Source organism: Triticum dicoccoides, chromosome 4A (assembly GCF_002162155.2).
Source record: "Triticum dicoccoides isolate Atlit2015 ecotype Zavitan chromosome 4A, WEW_v2.0, whole genome shotgun sequence".
In the NCBI taxonomy this organism is placed as follows: domain Eukaryota; kingdom Viridiplantae; phylum Streptophyta; class Magnoliopsida; order Poales; family Poaceae; genus Triticum; species Triticum dicoccoides.
The window spans coordinates 106,069,290-106,085,861 of NC_041386.1; positions in this window are offsets into that span (position 1 = coordinate 106,069,290).

Here is a 16,572-nt window from a genome sequence, read left to right on the forward strand (position 1 = left end):
TAAGCTGAAGAAGCCTAAAGCTTCAAAACCCGCCCCTTCACCAAAAGTCTCAAGGGCGAAGCCACTGGCATTTGCACCTCCTGAAGACAATATGCAGTCTTAAGACTTATCATGCGTCTCCAAGCCCCAGAAGGCCAAGATGCCTCTGTCTCACACTGGCAAAGAGCTAACAGCTGCTGCCATTCTGCGCAACGAAGACATTGATCTATCAAGTGATGAAGATCTTGCAGATGACGCTCTTGAGCAACTCATCAAGAGCAAAGAAGAAGCAGAAATCTTCAATGATCTGCCTCTCTTTGATGTCACCATCATCCACAACTTTATTGACGAGTGGTTTAACACGCCAAACATCAGCTTTGAAGATCTGCAGCTACCTATTGGCCTCAGTGTCACCTTCCAAGGCGCCATTGCTTCAGAACTTTCTATTGCCCAGCGCATTGTTGAGCTGAAGCATAAGATTGACTATGAAAAGGCTCAGTTCAAGAAGCATATGGCCAAGCTCAGCGTGCAAGAAGTGAAGAACTTCAAGACAATGATGCACGAGCTCAAGGAAGCCTTTGTGAAGAAGCGTGCAGAAGCTCAGGGTTCGCGTGAGCGCATGAAGACTCTGGCTAACAGATGTGTGCAAGCCTATAATGAGGCTGAGAAGCGCAAAGCACTTGGGCGTCCTGGCATCGACCCCAGGATGGCTGCAAAGAAGAAGAAGAAGAAGCCTGCTACGGCTGAAACTGATGCACCAAGGCAAGAAGCGGTTCCGATTGTCTTCCCAACAAGAATGACTGGCTCGAAGCCAAAGAGCCGATCAACAGCTTCAGAGCTCAAGAAGACAAGAACTGCTGAGGCTGAAGCCAGGAAGAGGAAACACTCTAAAGACTCTCCTACTGACCCCACCAAGAAAAAGTGAAAAACCAAGAAAGCTCGGGCTGCTCCCACAGAGCCCTTGATAGTTAAACCCATTTCTATGGTTCATCCTGACACAGAACATCAACTGATAGTTCATGAGCCTGCTTCCACAGAGGCTCTTGAAGCTGAAGACATTCCAGCAGCTGATCCCATCGCTGCTGAAGACATTGGTCATCATGACAATGTAGAAGATGATGCAGTCCTTCCTCAGTTTGAAAACAGCAAACTCATCAGCATTGGTCGTCCACTGACGCCAATTGCACATGATGCTTCATGGGCGGATCGCCCACAAGAGGAAGAAGACTATGAGGCCCAGCCCACTCCAACTCCACAGGCGTCGTCTGCGTTCTGCAGGCTTCGCAAAGGTCCAAGGCCTCAAGTCTATGCTGAAGACATTCCGGCTGCATCAGCCGCATAAGAAGAAGTACCACAGGATCCCACTCCCCTGTCCCACCAAGAAGCAGTTCTCCAGGAGAATGTGCTTGTGACCGACCCTCCAGCTAGTCAAGTGGAGGATGAAAATCGTGAGGCTGCCACAACCAACAATGAAGCTAATGTGGAGCCCTCCCCAGCAAAAGCTTCAGAAGACAGCGAAGCCACTGATCCCGACACTTCTGTTCCTGAGTCTGCTACCGGTCCCCAATTCAACTATCATGTTGAGCACAGGCCTCAGGTCCAGAAGCCAATCCCAAGACTGCCAAGGTTTCCAGGTCCTGCATCAGCACCTGGCTCCTTCAACATCAATGGCTTCAGGGCAGACAACACGTTCTTCAATAGCTTCAGGAACCCCTACTCTAGGGAAAGGATATCATCTGATCGGTTCTGGAGCTATCCTCAGCGAAGCTATTACTCTTGCATTCTTTACAACCAAGGTCGCATCTTCCCACACAAGCGCCTTGATGTTGAAGCTATAGCTGGTCTGCCCTGTCTAGAAGAAGCGTTGGATTGCTTCAAGCAAGTGGGTCTGCTGTAGTTTGTTACAGATGAAGAGCATTGGAATGAAGAGCTGCTGCTACAATTCTATGCCACACTTCACATCAAAGGGTACAGCAGAGATCCGAAGACTTGGGTCCTGGAGTGGATGACTGGCAACGTTCATCACGAAGCCAATGCATTTGACATCATTGAGCTCACTGGCTTGCCCACTCCTGGTGATCTCTTCGAGCAAGGCTGTCAGCTGCATGCTGAAGCTATTGAGAGCATCTTTCAACGACCAGAACCTAATATGAGTCAAATGCTCAGCATGATGAAGCCATTGCCCCAAGATGCTGCGTATCCCACAGAGTTCTTCGTTGAAGACCTTGAGTACCTGCCTAGAACCATCTATCACATCATCAGGAAGACTCTCTGGCCTATCAAAGGGCACTCTCCAAATGCCAAGCTTCAGGGTGCAATGAAGACTTTGGTCTTCTATATACTTCATGGCAAATGCTTCAGTGCACACGACTTCTTCATATGCCAACTTGCTGCATCAGGCATGGATCTGTTTGGTTTGAAGTTCTACGCCCCTTGGGTCATGCGGCTGATCAAGCTACACTCCGCCATCTCGTATCAGCCCTCAGCCTGCAACCATCGGATCTTCTTGCCTGACATGGACATGTCTGCCGAAGCCATATATTCTGAGCCTGCCAAACAACCTCTAAGTCTTCAGAATGCAGAACATCAGAGTTTTACTCAGAATGTTGAAGGCGTTGAAGCAGTTTCTTGGGTGTATCCTTTGGCTGGCACTACACGTGCACCACACCCTACTTCAACTGAAGCCACTGACAGTGCCACTGCTCCAAGACCCAAGAAGCGCACTCGTGTTCTCAACGACCGAGAGCTTCTTGTGGCTCTACATCAGAAACAAGATAGGCATCATGACTGGCTGAAGCGACAGATGAAAAGCCTCTTGGTGGATGTTAATCGCACTCGAAATCTTGCCACCAAGAATGCGTTCGTTGCCCATGAAACCTGTCGCCGCACATGGAAAGGGCAAACGATGATGCTTTCTGAAGCTGAACTTCAAGAGGATGGCTTCACTGAGAGATTCAAGTTTGACTCCACACCTCCTCGAAGGGCTGTGCTGCTAGGAACTCCATCCCTTGAAGACTCTGAGTTCTCTTCCTCTGCTGCCACAGTCACTGCCAAAATTATTGAGGAAGAAGACGATGCCACTTCACCGCCATATCCTTCAGCACCTCCAAGCTCTTCTGCAACGCCAAACAACACCAACAATCCTGCTACTTCACCTACTCCTCATGGGAACGAGTAGAGGCTCTATGTCTTCAAACCTTTTTGGTCATTACTGACAAAAGGGAGAGAAGCATATGAGATTGATAGTCTTCAAGCGGGTTCATATGGGCGGGTGCCTTATATTTTGCTTCGTGCTTACAACTCTCGTTTTTTGCTACATGTGGTTCTTATGAGTTGTAACACTTAAACTAGATGGTCGTCTGCTACTTATTTGCCACCTTGTTTTGCGAAGATAAATTCCGCATGTGCGACGATAAATTCCGCACTTATCTCATTCTGCAGACGTCCATTTTCCATTATGCATGTCATTATCTTCATATACTTCACATGCATAGTGGATTGTCATCATAAGTTGAAGTGGATCTCCACAAGTACAACCTGCCATGTGCATTTGCATTCCAAAAGCAAATTAACTTATATGCACATCTTCAGGGGGAGCCCTTGCAACTTATGAAGACAATTCATTATCCTTTGCAATTTCACAGATCATATTCCCCGTTGAAAACTTCAACTAGTTTGTCATCAATCACCAAAAAGTGGGAGATTGTAAGTGCATCTAGTGCCACCCCTAGTTGGTTTTGGAGTATTGACGACAAACCTAGTTGAGGGACTAATGTGTTTGTGAGAATTGCAGGATAACACAGGTAGAAGTCCCTCATGATTTGGTTTTACTACCAGAGATGACCCCTAAAAATGTATGAAGACATTGAAGTCAAAGGTGGTATATGAAGATATTCACATTGAAGACTATGACAAGAGAAGACACTATATGAAGCCTATGGAGCTCGAAGACTTAGATCTTTCGTAGTTCTTTTTCTTTTTGTGTTGAGTCATAGGAACCACCGTACTGTTAAGTGGGGTCCAAGAGAACCAGTCAGAATGACTGAAGTGATGCCTAAACCAAAAACCTATGTCTTTGAGTGAAGACTATGAGAGCGAATCTTGTCCAGAGTTAGACAAGTCAGCTTTGCTTGTAGCCCAAGTAAAGTTGCCGTGTGAGTTTGAAATCTGACCGTTGGAACACGTGTCAGTTCCTTAGTGACCCAGGGTCATTTCGGACAAATCAGGTCGGGTTGTCAAGTGGCTATAAATAGCCCACCCCCTACAACCATAAACGGTTGGCTGCTCAGATTGAGAGTATGGCTTTTGTCGTTTGAGAGCAACCCACCTCGAAGCCTTTGAGAGAGAATTCCTTGCGAGGATAAAAGCCCTAGCCACCAGAGCCAGAGAGAATTGGGCATCACTTAAGTCTTCTTGTCTGTGTGATCTGAAGACTTATTACACTTGAGGACTGTGCATCCTCCAGCCGGTTAGGCGTCGCGTTCTAAGCTTCCAAGAGACATTGTGGATTGCCAGTGAACGAAGTCTGTGAAGGTTTGGGAGTCTACCTTGAAGACTTACCAGAGTGATTGGGCGAGGTCTATGTGACCTTAGCTCAAGGAAAATACAGTGAGGACTGGGTGTCCTGAGCTGCGTGTTCAGGACTGGGTGTTGGGGACCGTGTGTCCTAAGGTTTAAATACCTAGCCGCTCCAACCAGACGTACAATTGTCACAGCAACTGGAACTGGTCCAACAAATCATTGTCTTCAACGAGTCACTGGTTTCATCTTCACTTCACTTTACTTACTGTTCCTCCTTGTGAAGTCATTGTATGTTTGGTCTATCATTTGTCTTCACTTAGTGACTACGTGTTCTGTTTGGCTTCACAATATCTTCCTACCTGATCCTTACTACCTAGCTGCTATTAGTCTCTGTGCTTTCACTTCATTGAATACTTGACTATGGTTTGCCTAGTGTAGTCTACCTTCCACTGCATGGTAATAGGTTTAATTTTATCATTTGTCTTCAAAACTCCCATGTTCTGAAGACTTTCATAAAAATCACCTATTCACCCCCTCTAATCGATATAACGCACTTTCAGCAGATATCTTCACCAAGCCCTTGGATGAGAAGAGGTTTTGCAAGTTACGGTGTGATCTAAATATCCTGGAATCCTCAAATGTCCTGTGATCAGGCACACATCCTAACCGTTATGCATATTGATGACTTAGATGTGCAACACACGAAGTAAAGTATATCTTCAATCAATGAAGACATACATTTTAAGTGTGAATACATTAACGTGGAATTTGACTTCGGAGCGCCATGATAATTGTGCGCCGTGTCTGGGTCTAATACTTCCTATACGGTGGGTAACGCCACCACCAAACGTTCTATTTTGAAGTGTTTCACTCATGGTGTTACCTTGCAATGTCTTCACATTTGGTTTGGCTTCGATCTCAACATATTTTCATGATTATCTTCACTATGTTGATTATATATATATATATATATATATATATATATATATATATATATATATATGCTAGTGTTCTGTCCTCTACATCATTCACTTATAGCTATGTCTTCGTGTTGAATCTTTTGAACTAAGTGAATGTGATCGGACCCTAACCTCTCTATGCTTTCTATCTCAAACTCTATCTCCCCAAGTCATATGCATTCTATTGAAACTGTCGAATGTCTTCTCTGTGTCCTTGTCAGCGTAAGATAGAGAGACAACCATTAAGTCCGTTTTCAATGCTCATTCCTCCACATGAAATCCGGAGAAGTAGGAACGACCACCCGACAATCCAGGCGTGCGTGGGACGTGGAACAAACCCCAAAATTCCGCATAATGGCCACGTGTTCCTCAGATGCGAATCGCCAGGGGCACCTGTGTAATAGCACAGTGCCGCCCCTGTACCTATAAATACACACTCACAGCGGTTATTATCTCTTCTTCCACCCTCGCACGAACCCTAGCGCCACCGCTAGCCCTCGACGACGCCGGCGACGAAGCGCTTCGCTGCCGCAACCTCTCCGACGCCGTCTTCACACCGACCGCGGACATCATCCTCTCCGCCGCCATCGTAGGTGTCCTCCGTCGCCAAGTTAGGGCACAGAAGATCGAACTGCTCAGCCTCATCTTACACTCCGTCTAGCAGTTCTTAGTGTGGTAAATAAAACTTCCTCTTTTTTACAGCACCATTGATCCTATGGATTTGTCACTTTCTACCACAAGCAGTTTCTATTCACACAAGCTAGATCTCTCTCATACTGCATCTCATAACATGCCTAGTATATTCACTTGTGCTTCACAAAGTAGTTAGATTCCTCACTTGTACTGATCTGTGGATTCGTACAAATCTGGAACCAACTTCTTATCTATGAGTGAATGTCTTCGCACGATGAGGTCAATGTCTTCTAAACTGATTTATCTTCGAAATCTTCTGAGAATGCATATGACCTCTTCCCCTTCCCTCGCACCTTAATGCTGTCACAGGTACATGTCCGTGGGAGAATCCTTTGGTTCTCATAGTCTGCATTCATTTCCAGAATTCTTACAACATCACATAAATTCTCCCGAAGCCAGTTCCTGTTGGTCCAGCAAACGAAAACCTTTGAAGCCTTTGAACGTCTTGAAGCCTTTCAGGTTAAAGTTTATGGCTTCAAAGAAAGCAGCAAGGAAGGGTGGTAGAAAGCATCGTGGTGAGACCTCCAGAGATCTGCCAGATGAACTCTCAGAAATGTACAAGACAGATCCTGAAGAGGATTACAGTCAGCGCAAGACCTGAATCCAATGGATTCGAAGATATTGGGCAGAACAATGGTTCAAATACAGATTTGTGACACAGGAGTATGCTGAGAAAAACGGCATCAAGAGACCGTGGGGAGACATCCTATTCAAGAATCTTCTACCCAGGTCCAGAGATGAAGCCATTGCTCAAGGCTTCTATCCATGCATGGTCCATGGACCACAACCTGCTGATGCATACTCGTCGTCACTGCTATGGTGTCGTGACGACAATCTGTTCAAGCGCAACTTCCAGTTTGCTCAGAACTCAGCGAAGCAGAACAAGAAGACTTTTGGGTTAGACTTCAACCCTGGTCCCTCATCTCCAAGGGCAGATGGCACATGACATGCAGAACTCAATGTCATCGGTCCTTTCGCCAACCTTGAAGGCCTCATCACCTACATCTTGGTTCAAGGGACTGCAGTGAATGAACCTGCAGCTGACACTGAGTCTGATGACACGCCTGCAGTGCCGAAGCCAAAGCAGTTGAAGAAGCCAAAAGCTTCAAAGCCTGCCCCTTCATCAAAAGTCTCAAGGGCGAAGCCACTGGCAACCGCACCTCCTGAAGACAGTGTGCAGTCTGAAGACTTATCGCGCGTCTCCATGCCCCAGAAGGCCAAGATGCCTCTGTCTCACACTGGCAAAGAGCTAACAACTGCTGCCATTCTGCGCAATGACGACATTGATTTGTCAAGTGATGAAGATCTTGCAGATGACGCTCTTGAGCAACTCATCAAGAGCAAAGAAGAAGTAGAAATCTTTAATGATCTGCCTCTCTTTGATGTCACCATCATCCACAACTTCATTGACGAGTGGTCTGACACGCCAAACATCGGCTTTGAAGATCTGCAGCTACCCATTGGCCTCAGTGTCGCCTTCCAAGGCGCCATTGCTTCAGAACTTGCTATTGCCCAACGCATTGTTGAACTGAAGCAGAAGATTGAATATGAAAAGGCTCAGTTCAAGAAGCATATGGCCAAGCTCAGCGTGCAAGAAGTGAAGAACTTGAAGACAATGATGTATGAGCTCAAGGAAGCCTTTGTGAAGAAGCGGGCAGAAGCTCAGGGTTCGCGTGAGCGCATGAAGACTCTGGCTGACAGATGTGTGCAAGCCTATAATGAGGCTGAGAAGCGCAAGGCACTTGGGCGTCCTGGCATCGACCCCAGGATGGCCGTAAAGAAGAAGAAGAAGCCTGCTACGGCTGAACCTGATGCACCAAGGCAAGAAGCAGTTCCGATTGTCTTCCCAACTAGACTGACTGGCTCAAAGCCAAAAAGTCGGTCAACAGCTTCAGAGCTCAAGAAGACAAGGACTGCTGAGGCTGAAGCCAGGAAGAGGAAACACTCTGAAGCCTCTCCTACTGCCCCTCCAAGAAGAATAGGAAGACCAAGAAAGCTCGGGCTACTTCCACAGAGCCCTTGATAGTTGAACCCATTTCTATGGTCTATCCTGAAGCTGAACGACAACTGAAAATTCATGAGCCTCCTTCCACAGAGGCTCATGAAGCTGAAGACATTCCAGCAGCTGATCCCATCGCTGCTGAAGACATTGGTCAACATGACAATGTAGAAAATGGTGCAGTCCTTCCTCAGCATGAAAATAGTGAACTCATCAGCATTGGTCGTCCACTGACGCCAATTGCACAAGATGCTACATGGGCGGATCGCCCACAAGAGGAAGAAGACTATGAGGCCTAGCCCACTCCAACTCCAGAGGCGTCGTCTGCGTTACGTAGGCTTCGCAAAGGTCCAAGGCCTCAAGTCTCTGCTGAAGATATTCCGGCTGCATCAGCCGCAGAAGAAGGAGTCCCACAAGATCCCACTCCCCTATCCCACCAAGAAGCAGTTCTCCAAGAGAATGTGCTTGTGACCGACCCTCCAGCTAGTCAAGTGGAGGATGAAAATCGTGAGGCTGCCACAACCACCAATGAAGCTAATGTGGAGCCCTCCCCAGCAAAAGCTTCAGAAGACAGCGAAGCCACTGATCCCGCCACTTCTGTTCCCGAGTCTGCTGCCAGTCCCCAATTCGACTATCATGTTGAGCACAGGCCTCAGGTCCAGAAGTCAATCCCAAGACTGCCAAGGTTTCTAGGTCCTGCATTAGCACCTAGCTCCTTCAACATCAATGGCTTCAGGGCAGACAACACGTTCTTCAATAGCTCCAGGAACCCCTACTCAAGGGAAAGGATATCATTTGATCGGTTCTGGAGCTATCCTCAGCGAAGCTATTACTCTTGCATTCTTTACAACCAAGGTCGCATCTTCCCACACAAGCGCCTTGACGTTGAAGCTATAGCTGGTCTGCCCTGTCTGGAAGAAGCTTTAGATTGCTTCAAGGAAGTTGGTCTGCTGCAGTTCATTACTGACGAAGAGCATTGGAATGAAGAGCAGCTGCTTCAATTCTATGCGACACTTCACATCAGAGGGTACAGCAGAGATCCGAAGACTTGGGTCCTCGAGTGGATGACTGGCAATGTTCATCACGAAGCCAATGCATTTGACATCATTGAGCTCACTGGCTTGCCCACTCCTGGCGATCTCTTCGAGCAAGGCTGTCAGCTGCATACTGAAGCTATTGAGAGCATCTTTCAGCGGCTAGAACCTGATATGAGTCAGATGCTTAGCATGATGAAGCCATTGCCCCAAGATGCTGCTTATCCCACAGAGTTCTTTGTTGAAGACCTTGAGTACCTGCCAGGAACCATCTATCACATCATCAGGCGAACTCTCTGGCCTATCAAAGGGCACTCTCCAAATGCCAAGCTTTAGGGTGCAATGAAGACTTTGGTCTTCTATATACTTCATGGCAAATGCTTCAATGCCCAGGACTTCTTCATACGCCAACTTGCTGCATCAGGCATTGATCTGTTTGGTTTGAAGTTCTACGCCCCTTGGGTCATGCGGCTGATCAAGCTACACTCCGCCATCTCGTATCAGCCCTCAGCCCGCAACCATCGGATCTTCTTGCCTGACGTGGACATGTCTACCGAAGCCTTATATTCTGAGCCTGCCAAGCAACCTCTAAGTCTTCAGAATGCAGAACATAGAGTTTTACTCAGAACATTGAAGGCGTTGAAGCAGTTTCTCGGGTTTATCCTTTGGCTGGCACTACACGTGCACCACACCCTGCTTCCACTGAAGCCACTGATAGTGCCACTGCTCCAAGACCCAAGAAGCGCACTCGTGTTCTCAATGACCGAGAGCTTCTTGTGGCTCTACATCAGAAACATGATAGGCATCATGACTGGCTGAAGCGTCAGATGAAAAGCCTCTTGGTGGATGTTAATCGCACTCGAAATCTTGCCACCAAGAATGCTTTCGTTGCCCATGAAACCTGTCGCCGCACATGGAAAGGGCTCATGATGATGTGTTCTGAAGCTGATCTTCAAGAGGATGGCTTCACTGAGAGATTCAAGTTTGACTCCACACCTCCTCGAAGGGCTGTGCTGCTAGGAACTCCATCCCTTGAAGACTCTGAGTTCTCTTCCTCTGCTGCCATAGTGACTGCCAGAATTATTGAGGAAGAAGACGATGCTACCTCAACGCCACCTCCTCAGCACCTCCAAGCTCTTCTGCACCGCCAAACAACACCAACAACCCTGCTACTTCACCTACTCCTCACGGGAACGAGTAGAGGCTCTATGTCTTCAAACCTTTTTGGTCATTACTGAGAAAAGGGGGAGAAGCATATGAGATTGATAGTCTTCAAGCGGGTCCATATGGGCGGGTGCTTTATATTTTGCTTCGTGCTTACAACTCTCATTTTTGCTACATTTGGTTCTTATGAGTTGTAACACTTAAACTAGATGGTTGTCTGCTACTTATTTGCCACCTTGTTTTGCGAAGATAAATTCCGCATGTGCGACGATAAATTCCGCACTTAGCTCATTCTGCAGACGTCCATTTTCCATTATGCATGTCATTATCTTCATATACTTTCACATGCATAGTGGATTGTCATCATAAGTTGAAGTGGATCTCCACAAGTACAACCTGCCATGTGCATTTGCATTCCAAAAGGAAAATTAACTTATATGCACATCTTCAGAGGGAGCCCTTGCAACTTATGAAGACAATTCCTTATCCTTTACAATTTCACAGATTATATTCCCCATTGAAAACTTCAACTAGTTTGTCATCAATCACCAAAAAGGGGGAGATTGTAAGTGCATCTAGTGCCACCCCTAGTTAGTTTTGGAGTATTGACGACAAACCTAGTTGAGGGACTAATGTGTTTGTGAGAATTGCAGGATAACACAGGTAGAAGTCCCACACTGATTCGGTTTTACTACCAGAGATGACCCCTAAAAATGTATGAAGACATTGAAGTCAAAGGTGGTATATGAAGATATTCACATTGAAGACTATGACAAGAGAAGACACTATATGAAGCCTATGGAGCCCGAAGACTTAGATCTTTCGTAGTTCTTTTTCTTTTGTGTTGAGTCATAGGAACCACCGTACTGTTAAGTGGGGTCCAAGAGAACCAGTCAGAATGACTGAAGTGATGCCTAAACCAAAAACCTATGTCTTCGAGTGAAGACTATGAGAGCGAATCTTGTCCAGAGTCGGACAAGTCAGCTTTGCTTGTAGCCCAAGTAAAGTTGCCGTGTGAGTTTGAAATCTAACCGTTGGAACACGTGTCAGTTCCTTAGTGACCCAGGGTCATTTCGGACAAATCAGGTTGGGTTGCCAAGTGGCTATAAATAACCCACCCCCTACAACCATAAACGGTTGGCTGCTCAGATTGAAAGTATGGCTTTTGTCGTTTGAGAACAACCCACCTCGAAGCCTTTGAGAGAAAATTCCTTGCGAGGATAAAGCCCTAACCACCAGAGCCAGAGAGAATTGGGCATCACTTAAGTCTTCTTATCTGTGTGATCTGAAGACTTATTACACTTGAGGACTGTGCATCCTCCAGCCGGTTAGGCGTCACGTTCTGAGCATCCAAGAGACATTGTGGATTGCCGGTGAACGAAGTCTGTGAAGGTTTGGGAGTCTACCTTGAAGACTTACCAGAGTGGTTGGGCGAGGTCTATGTGACCTTAGCTCAAGGAGAATACGGTGAGGAGTGGGTGTCCTGAGCTGCGTGTTTAGGACTGGGTGTCCGGGACTGTGTGTCCTAAGGTTTAAATACCTAGCCGCTCCAACCAGACGTACAATTGTCACAGCAACTGGAACTGGTCCAACAAATCATTATCTTCAACGAGTCACTGGTTTCATCTTCACTTCCCTTTACTTACTGTTACTCCTTGAGAAGTCATTGTATGTTTGTACTATCATTTGTCTTCACTGAGTGACTACGTGTTCTGTTTGGCTTCACAATATCTTCCTACCTGATCCTTACTATCTAGCTGCTATTAGTCTTTGTGCTTTCACTTCATTGAATACTTGACTATGGTTTGCCTAGTGTAGTCTACCTTCCGCTGCATGGTAATAGGTTGAATTTTATCATTTGTCTTCAAACCTTCTATGTTCTGAAGACTTTCATAAAAATCGCCTATTCACCCCCCCTCTAGTCGATATAACGCACTTTCAAAGGGAATTGAAGGCACGAGAGATATCGAGCTTGAGAAAAACACCTTAACACTTCCCCGTCGAGATCTTCCTTGCCACTTGGCGTAAGAAAATTGCCCTGGAGATTTCTTCCTTTCATGAACGCGGATTGGTTGAAAGTGACTAAATCCTTCATATGGAGCCTTAATCTGGACTCCAAGAGATTTACAAAGAGTTTGGACATGTTATGAGTTAAACTAATGGGCTAGAAGTCACCCGCATATTCATCAGCCACTTTCTTTGGTATGAGGATGACGAGAGCGTGGTTTAACTTGGCAAACCCTCTGACATCACCCACAAAGAGCATCAACAACGCCCCCATGATGTCATGTTTGATGATTGGCCATGCACACTGATAGAACTTGCTAATGAAGCCATTTGGTCCTGGAGCACGGGTAGTGTGCAACTCCTTGATTACCGACCACACCTCCTCCATTGTGAAGATTGCTTCCATGTCATGCATGTCTACCAGGTCATGCCCAAGAACTCCAAGTCTAGAGTTTGGTTTCCAACATGTGTCGTCCCCATTAGTGAATGGAAAATGTTAGAGAATATTTCCTCCATCCTAGTATGCTCCATGACGATCTCCTCACCATGCTTCAAGTGTGGGATTAAGTTCTTGGTTCTCCTACCATTTCCCACAGCTTGAAAAAGTGTGCCTGTAACGCCCCGTATGTAACTTGCCATATTTGTATTCCAACTCTTGCCATTTTCGGCACTAAGTTATGATATTCCCTCGTGGTTGGGTTTTGTATTCGTTTTGCTTTTGTCTTTGTCATGCATCTCATATCATGTCATCATGTGCATCACATTTGCATACGTGTTCGTCTCATGCATCCGAGCATTTTCCCCGTTGTCCGTTTTGCATTCCGGCACTCCTATCACCTCCGGCGTCCCCTTTTGCCTCTTTTCGTGTCTGAGTGTTATACGTTCTCGGATTGGACCGAGACTTGTCAAGCGGCCTTGGTATACTACCGATAGACCACCTGTCAAGTTTCGTGCCATTTGGACTTCGTTTGATACTCCAACAGTTAACCGAGGAACCGTAAAGGCCTCGTGTGTGTTGCAGCCCAACACCCCTCCAAAGTGGCCCAAAACCCACCTAAACCCCCTCCATCATCTTGGTCGTTCGATCACGATCGCGTGGCCGAAAACTGTTCTCCATTTGGAGTCTCCTAGCTCCTTCTATCTATAAATAGGTGCATCCCCCCGAAATTGCGGATGAAACCCTAACCTACTTCCCCTCTCCGCCGTCGGACGAATTTCCCACCGACGGACATGTCCGCCGCCCTCGCCGCCGCCACGTGTTGCCTCCTGGTGGTTCGCTGAGGCGCCGCGCCCCACATCGTCGCCGGCCCGCCAGGCCCGAGGTGGGCCCCTGAGGCCCAGTCGGTCGCCGCCCGCGCCCGTTCGACCCCACCGCCCGGGTCGCCTCGCGCCGCCCGGAAGCTCACCGGCGACCACCGCCTCCTCGCCGCGCCCCACGCCGGCCTCCTTCTCCGACCAGCGCGCCGCCCGACGCCGGCCACCTCCGCGCCGCCACCGGCCACAGGTCGCCGACTCCACCACCGCCTCCTCTCCCGCCGCTCGACGCCGGTCGTCGCCGGCCACCGCAGCTTCCCCCGCACCGACGAGCGCGCCGGCGAGCCCCTGCTTCCTCTACGACTCCGGCGACCCTGCACTGTTCCGGCGATCATCGAACTCCGTGCCGCCCGGATCCAGATCTGAGAGAAACCCTAGGTTGACTTGTATTTTTCTCCAAGTCCCCAGTTCCTCATATTTTTAGCTATCTTCATCATGTCATATCTTTGCATCTGTAGCTCTGTTTTGGGCGTGTAGCATATCAAATTGTTCGTCTCAATGTGCACTTCATTTCATTCCATTGCACCATGTTCATTTGAGTTCATCTTGATGCCCTAAATGCTGTTGCAAGAGTGCTATGTATTGTTAGTTTCAGATTCTTAGCAGATTATGGGCATTTGCCATTTTTGCCATGTTTAATGTGTGCCTCCTATGAACTTGAGCCCTATATGTGTTTTGGGCTATGCCATGCCATCTTTACAGGGGTGTATGCCATGTATTTTTGTGATCTTCGTGGTGACTAGCACAAGCATGCAAAGTAGCTCTCGTAATGTTGCTGATTTCAGGGACTTAGAATTCTTCTAAGTCATTTCCCTGATGATATTTTTATGCCATGTATTCATGTTGCTACAGAGTGACCCATGCCTCTTTTGACCAAGTTCAGTAAGGATGATTTTGAGATATTGTTATGCTCTATCCATCCATGTCTTTGTTTGCAATTATGGAGCACCCTAGCATGACTTAATCTTGCTCTATTTTTGCTATAAAATGTTCCTGGCAGATTGTTTACGTGTTAATCAATTTTGCCGAGGTTGTTGTAGTTGATCCATGCATGCTATGTGAGTTCTCTTGCCATGGTTAGCTTATTGAACATGTCTTCTTGCTGGGTGTATGCTTAGTTTCTCATGCAATGCCTTGTGGTGAGTGCATCGAGCTCGTAAACATGCCTATGTAACTCCGTTTTTGCCATGTCTAGTTTTCTGCAAAGTCTGAATCTGTTAACGAAACTTGCTATGTTTACATGGGTGCCATTGTATTTTCTGATCTCTTTTGACTTATGGTCGGTAAGGGACTTTTGTTATATGCTTTGAGTAGTTTCATGCCATGCCTTGATTTGCCATGATATGTTCCTGTAGTATGTTGTTATTTTGCTCTAAACATTGCTTCCTGATGTTAAATCCTGACTTGTTATTTTCACTAAGTCTGGGAACCTGATATCTTTTGCACTTTTTCCATGCTTGTTTGAACCTGCTATTGTGTGAATTAGCCGTAGCTCAGTGTTCATATTTTGTCAAGCATCTTGAGTGGATCACTGCCATGTGCTTTGTTGCTATGTTAGAGTGCAATAGCTTATTTTTCTTGATGCATTTAGATGGCATCATGCTGGTAATCGCAGCTTTGTGCCATTATTGTTTCGCTTGCCATTTGCAAACCATGCATCTGATTCCGGTGATATTTATATCGATTTTGACCGAAATCAACTCATCTTTCCAGCGGCCCACATGGATTGCCAAGTTGAGGCCTGGTTCAATCTTTCCTTTCCGAAGCATGCATATGCATTGCATATTACATCCCGCACATCATGCCATGTTTTGCATCATGTTGCTTACGCATTGCACCGTGGTTGATCGTGTTTCCCTTTGCTTGTGTTCTTGCTTTGGGTAGAGCCGAGAGACGAGTACGTGATCGGGGAACCCGTTGAGTACGCTTACGAGGATCAAGCTTACGCCAACTTGGAGAACTTTGCAGGCAAGATGACCATACCCTTGAAATCACTTCTATCTTTGCTTGCTAGTTGCTCGCTCTTTTGCTATGCCTATGCTGCGATATCTACCACATGCTTTATCATGCCTCCCATATTGCCATGTCAAACCTCTAACCCACCTTGTCCTAGCAAACCGTTGTTTGGCTATGTTACCGCTTTGCTCAGCCCCTCTTATAGCGTTGCTAGTTGCAGGTGAAGTTTCGAGTTTGTACCTTGTTGGAACATGTTTTTTTGGATATCACTATTATATCTTGTCTACTTTAATGCATCTATATACTTGGTAAAGGGTGGAAGGCTCGGCCTTATACCTGGTGTTTTGTTCCACTCTTGCCGCCCTAGTTTCCGTCATACCTGTGCTATGTTCCTTGATTTTGCGTTCCTTACACGGTTGGGTTATAATGGGAACCCCTTGACAGTTCTCCTTGAATAAAAATCCTCCAGCAAGGCCCAACCTTGGTTTTACCATTTGCCACCTAGCCTCTTTCCCTTGGGTTTCGTGGACTTAAGGGTCATCTTTATTTTAAACCCCCGGGCCAGTGCTTCTCTAAGTGTTGGTCCAACCTAGAGCACCGTGCGGGGGCATCCCTTGGCAACTTGGGTTACGTTGGCTCCCGTATGCTTACCTTATCCGGTGTGCCCTGAGAACGAGATATGTGCAGCTCCTATCGGGATTTGTCGGCACAGCGGGTGGTCTTGCTGGACTTGTTTTACCATTGTCGAGATGTCTTGTAACCGGGATTCCGAGTCTGATCGGGTCGTCCTGGGAGAAGGAATATCCTTCGTTGACCGTGAGAGCTTGTGATGGGCTAAGTTGGGACACCCCTGCAGGGATTTGAACTTTCGAAAGCCGTGCCCGCGGTTATGGGCAGATGGGAATTTGTTAATGTCCGGTTGTAGAAAACTTGAAACTTAACTTAA